We start from the raw sequence: 12,818 nt of genomic DNA, 5'->3' as shown, positions 1-12,818 counted from the left end.
AGGAAAGATTAAAAGAGCTGAGCCTTTAGAGTTTAAATGAGAGAAGATTAAGAGGAGAGGTGAGTGAAGTGTGCAAAATGATGAAGGGAATCAGTCCAGTGGATCAAAACGGTGACTTTAAAATGAGTTCATCAAGAACACGGGGACACAGTTGGAAACTTGTGAAGGGTGAATTTCACACAAACATTAGGAAGTTTTTCTTTACACAAAGAACAATAGACACTTGGAATAAGAGACCAAGTAGTGTGGTGGACAGTAAGACGTTAGGGACTTTCAAAACTCAACTTGGTGTGTTTTAGGAAGAAATAAGTGGATAGGACTGGCGAGCTTTGTTGGGCTGAATGGCCTGATCTCGTCCAGACTGTTCTGATGTTCTGTCAGGGTGTCCTGTCGGAAGGGCTGTGGCAATAACGTGACTGATGCTCTGTCCAGGGCGTCAGAGCCACCGGGGATGGTGTGTTTGGCAGAGGCAAAGAAGATGGTTCTCTCTCTGCCAAGAAGCCTACATACAGGGTGGTCCAGATCTAATTATGCAGATCCAGATCGTCTGGATGACTTAAAGCACACGTGGTTACAGTCCCCTTTGATTCTTGCAAGTCTAAGCATTATCTATTGATGAAGGCTCCTGGCAGGGGCTGAAAGCTCAGGAATAAAAACTACTTTATGATACATGATTCATTTTCTCCCTTTGTGGATCTCCAGCTGCAAATATATATATATATATATATATATATATATATATATATATATATATATATATATATATATACATATATACAGTGGGGAACATAAGTATTGAACACGTCAACATTTTTCTCAGTAAATATATTTCTAATGGGGCAATTGACATAAAATTGGTTTCAGAGAAAGAAATTAAAGCTGCTAGAATGGCCCACTAAATCACCCGACTTGAATCCAATTAACAAAACTATGGAAATAACTGAACATCAGAGTTCATAGAAGAGGCCCCCAGAACATTCAAGATTTGAAGACAGTTTGTTTGGAAGAATGGGACAAAATCCCACCTGAGCAATGCGTGCGGCGAGTTTCTCCATACAGGAGGCGTCTTGAAGCTGTCATTACCCACAAAGGTTTTTCTACTAAGTATTCAATACATTTCAGTAAGCGTGTTCAATACTTATTCCCTGTGTCATTCCACAGTAGCTGAAATACCTGGCGTTGCCCGGGAGGAATATAAAGATTTTTTTTTTAATTGTTTGAGAAAAATATCATTAAAAAAAACACAACTTCACAGGTTAATTTTTGTTTTGTGGTGTAGTAATAAGTTTGTACATGCAGAATTTTTGACGATGAGAAAAAAAATATCAATTATTAAATAATAAATTATTAGTTTCATTTAATTCTATTGCCACTACAACATTGTTACAATAAGAATAATGCAAGATGAAAATATAGTTAACAAAAACAAACATTAAACGACAAACAAATAATACTACAGATTTTTCATGACTAAACTGTCAGTTGCTTTTACAGAGCACACCAGAAACGTTCAGAGTGTCAACTGGTTGAAAACATACATACAAGACCACCACAAGATTGTTACAATCTGCTTTATATATAAGATTGTGGCTAATTGGTTCATTGGAAGGTGCTTTGTGGAATAAAAACTCTTTCTTGTATTTATATTCTTATACTGTGGACTGTATTGCTGTGTCTGGGGCTCTCTGGTTCCCCCTTGTGGTTACTAAGCGTCAACTGGATGATAACACATACAAGACTGCAAGATTGTTACTGCTTGCTTTATATATAAGATAATTTCATTAATGGACTTATTTGTTTTGATTGCTTTGTATCTGTGGATTACTTGGGTTGTTACCAACATCTGGTGTAAATTTCATGTCAGTAGCCCAATCTTTATACAGTGGTGTGAAAAGTAATTGCCCCCTGAACCTAATAACTGGTTGGGCCACCCTTAGCAGCAATAACTGCAATCAAGCGTTTGCGATAACTTGCAATGAGTCTTTTACAGCGCTCTGGAGGAATTTTGGCCCACTCATCTTTGCAGAATTGTTGTAATTCAGCTTTATTTGAGGGTTTTCTAGCATGAAGCGCCTTTTTAAGGTCATGCCATAGCATCTCAATTGGATTCAGGTCAGGACTTTGACTAGGCCACTCCAAAGTCTTCATTTTGTTTTTCTTCGGCCATTCAGAGGTGGATTTGCTGGTGTGTTTTGGGTCATTGTCCTGTTGCAGCACCCAAGATCGCTTCAGCTTGAGTTGACGAACAGATGGCCGGACATTCTCCTTCAGGATTTTTTGGTAGATAGTAGAATTTATGGTTCCATCTATCACAGCAAGCCTTCCAGGTCCTGAAGCAGCAAAACAACCCCAGACCATCACACTACCACCACCATATTTTACTGTTGGTATGATGTTCTTTTTCTGAAATGCTGTGTTCCTTTTACGCCAGATGTAACAGGACATTTGCCTTCCAAAAAGTTCAGCTTTTGTCTCATCAGTCCACAAGGTATTTTCCCAAAAGTCTTGGCAATCATTGAGATGTTTCTTAGCAAAATTGAGACGAGCCCTAATGTTCTTTTTGCTTAACAGTGGTTTGCGTCTTGGAAATCTGCCATGCAGGCCGTTTTTGCCCAGTCTCTTTCTTATGGTGGAGTCGTGAACACTGACCTTAATTGAGGCAAGTGAGGCCTGCAGTTCTTTAGACGTTGTCCTGGGGTCTTTGTGACCTCTCGGATGAGTCGTCTCTGCGCTCTTGGGGTAATTTTGGTCGGCCGGCCACTCCTGGGAAGGTTCACCACTGTTCCATGTTTTTGCCATTTGTGGATAATGGCTCTCACTGTGGTTTGCTGGAGTCCCAAAGCTTTAGAAATGGCTTTATAACCTTTACCAGACTGATCGATCTCAATTACTTCTGTTCTCATTTGTTCCTGAATTTCTTTGGATCTTGGCATGATGTCTAGCTTTTGAGGTGCTTTTGGTCTACTTCTCTGTGTCAGACAGCTCCTATTGAAGTGATTTCTTGATTGAAACAGGTGTGGCAGTAATCAGGAAATTGAACTCAGGTGTGATACACCACAGTTAGGTTATTTTTTAACAAGGGGGCAATTACTTTTTCACACAGGGCCATGTAGGTTTGGATTTTTTTTCTCCCTAAATAATAAAAACCATCATTTAAAAACTGCATTCTGTGTTTACTTGTGTTATATTTGACTAATGGTTAAATGTGTTTGATGATCAGAAACATTTTGTGTGACAAACATGCAAAAGAATAAGAAATCAGGAAGGGGGCAAATAGTTTTTCACACCACTGTATATAATACGCTACCGTGACTGTCCATTTGTCTGTCCAGGATTTTAAATCACCTGTGGCTTGCAAACTGTTTGACCTATTGACCTGAAATTTAGTACAGATATACTACATAACATCTACTATCCGCTTTCAGGGTGATGATTGAATCTTTTTTATTTTATTGTAGAATCAACTCGAGGCAGTGCAGCGCATGCGTACAGGCATCATTCTCATCCCTACCACCTTCGCCGTCACTTCCCCTGCCTCTTCATATCTAAAATCATTCTTGAGGCAGATTGAAGACTTAAGTGTCAGCTTAAGTGAAAAATGAATAGTAATTGCAACACAAACACTAACTTAATCAGTTTTAACGTTAAAAGATGCCGACGAAAGAAGAGAAGAAGCGGGCCGCTAGGGTGGAGAAAAGAAGAGCTGCTCAGGAAGCAGCAAGCGCATCAACCTCTGAGCAAACATACAGAGGAAGAGGATTAAAACTAGGAATGCTCAAGTCAAGTGTATTCACGTGCAGTGCGCCATTACTGGTTAGAAATATATTTACTGGAAAAAACATTGACGCATTCAATACTTCTTTTCCCCGCTGTATATAAGTTTTGCACATCTCTATACTGCCATTAATCATTTTTCTTCTTTGTAAAACTGCTCAAGCTCTGTCAGGTGTCATGTCGATTGGAAGTGAACAGCCTTTCTCATGTCCAGCCATAAATTCTCAATTGGACCGAGATCTGGACTCTGACTCGGCCACTCCAGGACATTCACATTGCTGGTTTTAAGCCGTTCCCGATTGCTTTGCTCTTATTCTGTGGCGTCGTTGCTCTTGCTGGAAAGCCAATCTTTTCCCAGGGTGCAGGCTTCTTGCAGACTGCATCAGACTGAATACTTTTTTTTTTTTAACAGGCATTTTACAAGTGAAAGCATCAAACATCACCTTGGTCAATCGGCACACAATTCTGAGATAACCGTTTCTCAAGTGTGGCCCTTCTTTGCTTGAATCAGGAAATCAACACGCACTTCACACACAGATCAGGTAAGGATTAAACGACAAACATCGTCTGGTTTTGGCAATGTGAATTGTTAAAAGCCCTAAATACTGTATATGTAGCATATGTGAGAAAATGAACACATTTTTTTCAATTTACTGCTGGATGAAGGCCTTTACCGTTAGTATTATGTCCTCCTTATCAGCATGGAATTCAGATGAAGGCTGCTTCTCGTCAACATCAAAACTAATCCTTATTGACTTTTAAAGACGTTTGAGAATATTATTAAATAATATGATTCTGTCTCAGCTAACTTCTAACAAAAAGTCTCACCAACGAAATCAACAACACTCCTTCGAAACTGACCTCTGATGGGAGTCCAGTTGTCACTGTCACTCTTTCTTAACCGAGATCTGAAAAGATAGCAGCGTCTTCATAGCTTCCATCACCCACTACTCAGCTGACTACTGCCGGACCCATTGTGCTTCTTCTCAAGTGCTATTTGATGAAGACTTTTTCCTTGTATATCAAGTTTGAAAGAGGACGGTCTTCTCCACATCCCTTCTTAATTGACTTATAACAAAGATCTGCTATCCTACTCTATCCTCCCCATAACATCCACTCTCAAACGACAATTCATGAACACTCATTCTTCGCCTGACTTCTCCAGAAGGCCCTGTCTTCATCTTTAAGTATCCTTCTCACCTGCCTTCTTCTGACAACATCCACCTCACCATCAATCTCTCTCAGCCACCTTGTGATGGAAAGCCTCCACCTTATCGCCATTCCTTCTCATCTGACCTCTAATGGAGGCTTTCTAGTCAGCATCATCTCTCTTTAAATGACTTCTGATGAAGGACTCCACCTCCTACTCATCACCAACCAAGCAATTCCTTTTCAGCAAATGTCTGATGAAGACGCCCTCTACTCATCATTTCAGTCTTCTTTATCATCATCATCATCCCTTCTAAATTGACTGCTGGCATATCAATTCTTGTTGAGAACTGATGTCACATCACCTCCACAACTGACTCTACCCTGATGTCATTACTGTCCTCCTCCTCCTGCTGCTGCTCAGGACGTCTTTACAAGTAAGTGTTGTGGATGCCATCACCCCACCTCCATTACACACTCCTTCTCATATGACCTTTGATGAAGGCCTGTCCCTCCTCATCGTCGTCATTTCTTATGAGCTGCCTGTTAAGAGGGCCACTACTGGCTCCTCAACTGATTGCCAATCCATTTCTCATTTTACCTGCCTTCACGTGATGTAAAGGAAATTGCGATCCTTCGGGTTTTTTTTTCTTGCACTAAGTGCCTTCATCGCCAGGAGTGCTACCTTATCATGTTAATTTGACACCTGTCACGATGTCCACCGGCGGCTACGAGCTGCAATTTAGCTTTCCACGTAATAACACATTAACGTTATGCTATAATTGATAGAAATGTGAGTAACCAAACTGTTCTTACCAGCTAAAGAAAACCCTTACCTGCTCTGCTCTCCTCTCCTCTCCTCTCCGCCGAAGCGCGACGACTCTCACCGCCCGCCGCTCACTTCAGTCAGCTCCCTTGTTGACAGAGACAACCGCACCGGAAGTCAGAGACTCCTGCCTGTAGGATTGGGTATTCCAGCAGAAACCGCCCACAATGTTGTAATGTTATTGGTTACTCCAGACGCCGATCTCCAGAATACATACACAAGTGGGCGGGAAGGAGGCGGGCTTCTGGTGAGAAGCTTGTCGTTCAAATCCAGCTGTCACCGACCCAGCTCCCGTTATCGCTGAATGCCGGTGATTTTGTACCTTTGATGGAGCTGTCCAGCTCTCTTTTTTATCGACCAGAACGTTTGGCAAACATTTTGCATTACGGTACTATGATGCTAACTAAAGGAAATGCATGTGTTGAATCGATTTTTTTTTTTGTCTTTATTTGAAGCGTTCTTGGAAAGCACACAAGGTTCTGCATTTCAGTTTTTAACATTGGAGACTTTGGCACGCGTTGCTTTTACATGTCATATTTTTTGCGTATATCACACCGTATGGCGGAAGTGTTTGTTTTAACCGTTGCTTTTCTATTTATGATGTGCGATTTTAGCGTTCTTTATTAAAACTACTGTACTTTTAAAGAGTCTTTCACGGAGCACCCTAGGCACAAAAAGCACAGAATCGTCAAACAACCCAGCGGAGTTGGCGTCATTTCGGCGGACACGCGATCTGCGAGGCGCATTCATTCACCCATTCGTTTTCTGAACATCCGATCAGTGGTAAGTCAAACGCTTACGATTTTAAAGCATATCATCCACCTATAAATTTTCTCATTTCCTTATCGAATTCTGAGTCAAAGGGAGTCGCAAAGAAATGAAGCCGTGGATATAAACGGGACAGCATGGCAGGCGAATTCTAAACAAAACAAAAAAAGTTAGAAAGCATTTGTTTGAACGGTCGAGTCTTCGTAAAATGTCGTTTCCGAAAATGAAGGAAACAATGCATGACTGGTCAGTGCGGCCGCCTCCTCTTGTGAATTTTACTTTTGACTGCAGTTACCCTGAATCAACCTGCAAGCATTTGCATTGCAAGAAATGTGTGTTGGTGCTCATGATGAAAGCTCTCTTATAAAAGTCAAACGTAACGGTCTTGTATCCCGCCTCTAACTCATTGTGAGACGCTGAATGAACCTCTTAACCTGTTGATGCTTCAATTACATAAATATTGAAGCAACAGGCACGGCGTTATATTAAAAAGTTGTCATAAGATAAATATTTACCAAACAAATAAACTTAATAAAAAACACGTTGGCAGTGTTTGTCAATAATAAAATAACAGTTCGTTCGATGCGTAAATCTCGCCTGACAGTTCCCTGCTGTCTCGCGTGATCCGACGTTGCAAACACATTAGTAAGTAAAATTGTCTGCTAAAATGAGGATATTCTTATGGTTTCACGATAGAAAGGTGTTGAGTAAAGTGACGTAGTGGTAAAGGCATTTGACTTCAAACCCTGAGTCTGTGGGTTCAAATCCCATTGTGTGACCAGGAGCAAATCACTTTACCTGCCTGCGCTCCAGCTGGAAAAGCAAGAGAAATGTAACCAATTGTATCTCGACAGCTAAATCCACCCTAATAAAAGGGCAAGTGTCAATGTGTCCTCTGCCCTTCTAACAGATGGCGCATCACAAACATTTATAGTACAAGATAACTCATCACAAACATTAGCACTGAAACCCTCCACCTGCGTTCTTGATCCAATACCAACCAGGTTTTTCAAAGAAGTATCAGGCGTGCTAATTGACAATATTCTGGACATAGTAAATTCGTCATTAGATACGGGGGTCTTCCCAGACTGTCTTAAGACTGCTGTAGTTAAACCCCTGCTCAAGAAAAATAATCTCGACCCTCTGCTTTTGAAAATTTTAGACCCATCTCTAACCTGCCCTTCTTAAGTAAAATTCTAGAGAAGGCAGTCATTTTGCAGTTAAATGACCACCTCAATAAACCTGCTATTCTTGATAAATTTCAGTCGGGTTTTAGAACAAATCACAGCACAGAAACTGCACTCGTTAAAGTAGTAAATGACTTGCGGGTGAATGCAGACAGAGGCCATTTATCTGTTCTCATCCTCTTAGATCTGAGTGCTGCATTTGACACCATTGATCACAACATTCTTAGAAATCGCCTTAGTCAATGGGTGGGCCTCTCTGGCAGGGTCTTAAATTGGTTTGAATCCTACCTGGCAGGGAGAAAATTTTTGTTAGTTGTGGAATTACAACTCGAAGACACATGATATCCGATATGGTGTTCCACAAGGCTCTATCCTGGGTCCGCTGCTCTTCTCAATCTACATGCTTCCGTTAGGTCAGATTATCTCAGGTTACAACGTGAGCTACCACAGCTATGCTGATGACACACAGCTGTACTTATCAATAGCACCTGATGACACCGACTCTCTCGATTCACTAACACAATGTCTTACTGGTATTTCTGAATGGATGAATAGTAATTTTCTCAAACTAAATAAAGAGAAAACTGAAATTTTAGTGATTGGCAATAATGGATTCAATGAGGTTATCAGAAATAAACTTGATGCATTAGGATTAAAAGTTAAGACGGAAGAAAAAACTTAGGGGTAACCGTTGACTGTAACCTGAATTTTAAATCGCATATTCATCAGACAGCATTTTTTCACGTAAGAAACATAGCAAAAGCTAGACCTCTTATATCATTGAAAGATGCTGAGAAATTAATTCACGCGTTTGTTTTCAGTCGACTAGATTACTGTAACGCACTCCTCTCAGGACTACCCAAAAAAGACTTAAATGTTTGCAACGAGTGCAGAATGCAGCTGCTAGAATCCTAACTAGGAAAAGAAAATCCGAACACATTTCTCCAGTTTTGATGTCACTACACTGGTTACCTGTGTCATTCAGGATTGACTTTAAAATTCTGCTTATGGTTTATAAAGCCTTAAATAATCTCGCTCCATCTTATATATCGGAATGTCTGACACCTTATATTCCAAATCGTAACCTCAGATCCTCAAATGAGTGTCTCCTTAGAATTCCAAGAGCAAAACTTAAAAGAAGTGGTGAGGCGGCCTTCTGCTGTTATGCACCTAAAATCTGGAATAGCCTGCCAATAGGAATTCACCAGGCTGATACAGTAGAGCACTTTAAAACACTGCTGAAAACACATTACTGTAACATGGCCTTTTATAACTTCACTTTAACTTAATCCTGATACTCTGTATGTTCAATTCATCATAATAACTATTCATGGTGGCTCTAAAATCTGTACTGACCCCAACTCTCTCTTCTGTTTCTTTTTCCGGCCTGCGCCACCTCCACCTACTCAAAGCATCCTGATGCTCCAACATTGATGGACTGAAAGCCAGAAGTCTACGTGACCATCATCATCAAGTCCTTCCATGAGAACCCTAAATACAAAGAGGACTGTTTCATTTATGGTAGGTAGATTGCCCAGAGGGGACTGGGTGGTCTCGTGGCCTGGAATCCCTGCAGATTTTTTTTTTCTCCAGCCGTCTGAAGTTTTTTTGTTTTTTCTGTCCACCCTGGCCATTGGACCTTACTTATTCTATGTTAATTCATGTTGACTTATTTTATTTTCTTACTGTGTATTTTATTTTTTTATTCTTCATTTTGTAAAGCACTTTGAGCTACATTTTTCTGTATGAAAATGTGCTATATAAATAAATGTTGTTGTTGATGTTTATGAATCCTATACTAAATGTCATATAACAGAGAAATGTGTATTACATTTACCATTCCATCAGATGGTGCATCACAAACATTTGTAATAATGCAGTTTATTGCTACAAATCTTTGTGATGCACCATCTGATTGAATGGTAAATGTAATGCATTTTATTACTACATGCATTACAAAGTACATTGCAATAGGTGATGCACTGCAAATATTAATTAATTAGATTCCAATTCGTCTTAGATTGGTAACACAGATCGTCCACTTTAATAAAAAGATTTGTGTCTGTGTGTCTGTCCACTTAGTATGCCTCTTCCATTCCAATGGATAGAGCAACACAAATATGTGTAGTAACAAAATGCATTACACATGTGTCATTCCAACAGATGGTGCATCACCAACATTAACACTGATTTTACAAATCCCATTCTAAATGGCCTATAACTGAGAAATATGTATTGCATTTGCAGTTCCATTAGATCAGTCTATTACTACAAATGTTAGTGATGCACCATCTGTTGGAATGAAAATGACAATGCATTGTATTACTACATGCATTACAAAATACATTGCAATAGGTGATACACTGCAAATGTTAATGCTGAGGTCCATGTTTCAATCCACCTTACAGTAGATGGGTAGCACAGATAGTCCACCTTAATAAAAAAGACAGGTGTCTGTGTGTCTGTCTGGTTGGTATGTCTCCTTCATCCCAACAGATGGAGCAACACGAATATTTGTAGTAACAAAATACATTGCATTTGTCATTCCAACAGACGCGCATTACAAAGATTAACACTGCTTTTATGAGTCCCATACCAAATGTTATATACCAGAGGCATATGCATTACATTTGTCATTCCAACAGATGGTGCATCACAAACATTTGTAGTCTTGCATTTTATGATTGCAAATGTTTGTGATGCACCATCAATTGGAATGACTAATGTAATGCTTATTATTTACAACATGCTTTACAAAGTATATTCCAATAGAACGTGCATTGCAAACGATAACACTGACGTCTGTGTTGATTACTTGGATTTCAACTCATCTTTGTCAGGTCACTACAGCTAGTAATAATATAAAAGACTGTTATGTGGGAGGTGTGGTCCCATAATAGATATGATCACATAATTAATTTCAGATATATTTTTAATAATAATGTTTCATTTTTTTTTCCCAGGTATATACAATACAATAAAAGAGCTATAACACAATAAAATCACTTAGTGGTGCTGCGCTCCCATCCTGCACACACCCATGTGACGAGGGCTATAAGGGGAAAATAACTTGAGTGATACACAGAAAGGTGCTGTCCTGAAATAACTGTCTGTGCAAGTGTTCACAAATGGATGCTTTTCCTTCTTGGAACAAGTGTGTCTTCTGCTTACACTGGTGGCAGCGGTGGGATAGAACTAACTAATGGCCCCAAAATGGGGGACTGGTTTAGCACTCGCATTGATGGACCCTTCAATGCTGCTTACAGGCTGGGCAAGCTGGGTCACCTCACACCCAGTGGAGTTCATGTTACTCTCCTCTGAGAGGAGGGCAGTGTAGCGACCCTGTGTGTGGATGTGAGGAGCAGAATTGATTGATGGATGTTAATGAATCAGTTCATTGATTATCAAGTTTGCAGTAATCAATTAAATAATTTCATAAGGCTCCCACTTTATTTTCCTTACCTTTCTTTTGCTGGTTTCCAATCCTTTGACGGATATTAAGGTAACTGAAGCCCACTAGTTTTATGATATACATTAGCATGAAAGACTGGACTCAAGACTCAAACATATCACACAGAAGAGTCTGGCTGTTTACTGTATCTTGGCACAGACAGACAGTTTTTACGATGCCGAGTCTTTTAAGGATAATGGCTGGTGTTGTGTGGCGCTGTGTGTCGTTGCTTCGGGTTCAAGTGGAAGATCTCTTCTTGTGTTCTCTTTGCTGTGTGGTCCTGTATCTGTGGTGAGGTGTGATGCTACCTTTCTCAGCTCGCTTGCTGGGTCCTCTCTTTGCAACTCCTTCTGGCCCAAGAGTGGAACTGCTGAGGTCCCCTTCTTGAAGATATGGCTGCCTCTTAGTCTTCTCAGACTGGGCTCAGGTGCTGGCACAGAGCTTGGCATGGCAGAGTGGCTCCAAGATAACAGATTGGTGGCGTTCAGCTCCTCCAAAGAGAGGAGTAGCGAGTGTGGATTGTCAGCCAACAGGAACAGATCAGAAGTGAATGCAGTGAGTTTTGAAGGACGTTGTAACCCCAGGTGATTGGATTAAAGCCCCCTCCAGTTACAGATCCACTGCCTACTTATAGGCACTTTATGTTGTCCATCACATCCAGGCAGGGCTCAGTTTGTGATCACATGCCAAAAATGAATGTCCATTTGGGTGCCTACTTGTCTGAAGGAGGCGTCAGCTCATCTGTGATTTACACCTTTGTTATCAGATGACCAAAGTGTTGGTATGGGCGGCCATTCAGCCATTGGCCCCAGAATGCATGGTAAGGAGGAAAAGGGCTTTCTCCACCCCTGTCTCGCCAGGTCTTGTGTTCCACTAAAAAGCCTAGCCGGATAGGCAATGCCCACTTTGTCCTACACAAGTCAATCCCATTGAAATGGTGTGTGAGTGGGGTGGGATTTGAAGCTGACAGTACATGCAGGAAAACTCACAAACATCTCACAGCTGAAGGAAGTTTGCATAGGGGAGAAGTCAAAAATGTCACCAAGTCAATGTCATAGAAAATCCTACAAGAAATCATCTCTGCTAAAGGGGGGCAATACCAGTTTCTGAGGCCAAGGGTTGGCTTACTTTTCCCCTGTAGACTAATACATCTATTGATATTTTTGTTGAATAAATTGATTGAAGAGGCAAATTAATCTTTGTGTTTCTAATTGACATATGGTATGTCACCTTTATCTATACTGCAACGGACTGGCGACCTGCCCAGGGTTTTTTCCTGCCTTGTGCCCAATACGCCAAACCCTCCAAACGTGGAACGACCCTAATCTCGGGTTAGACAATGACATGATGTGACCTTTATCTTCTTGTTTGCCCGATCAAATGTGTTGAAAAAGTTAACACCCTAAATGGGGGGTACTTAGTTTTTCACACAATTACGTCTACTATCAATTTTCAGTTCATCCAATGCGGGATCGTCCCCCATCCTCGGCCCTGAGGGTGCTGGGTTGGGCTCAACGCCAAATTGCTGAGACATTCGATTCTACACTTGGAGCGGAAACGCTGACGCGCGCGCGCGCGCTGGGTTTACCAGCGTTAGCGGTCCCTTTAAGGCTCCGCCCACCCACTGGCACCCGCCGCATGCGTGTCCGCCCTTCGAAGTCAC

At 41.0% G+C, this 12,818-nt stretch overlaps 1 protein-coding gene across 1 annotated transcript in view; it reads right to left on the bottom strand.

Moving 5' to 3' along the window:
* Positions 1 to 5,863, bottom strand: part of tecpr1a (tectonin beta-propeller repeat containing 1a) — a 52,860-nt gene extending 46,997 nt beyond the window's left edge. Inside the window, exon 1 of the mRNA XM_039776252.1 lies at positions 5,760 to 5,863. The gene's annotated coding sequence lies outside the window, so the exon portion shown is untranslated. The remainder of the gene's footprint in view (positions 1 to 5,759) is intronic.
* Positions 5,864 to 12,818: the final 6,955 nt, after the last annotated feature.

The sequence above is a fragment of the Polypterus senegalus genome, chromosome 13 (assembly GCF_016835505.1).
Source record: "Polypterus senegalus isolate Bchr_013 chromosome 13, ASM1683550v1, whole genome shotgun sequence".
In the NCBI taxonomy this organism is placed as follows: domain Eukaryota; kingdom Metazoa; phylum Chordata; class Cladistia; order Polypteriformes; family Polypteridae; genus Polypterus; species Polypterus senegalus.
Note: the sequence above shows the minus strand (reverse complement) of the source record. Positions and strands in the feature narration are given on the sequence as shown.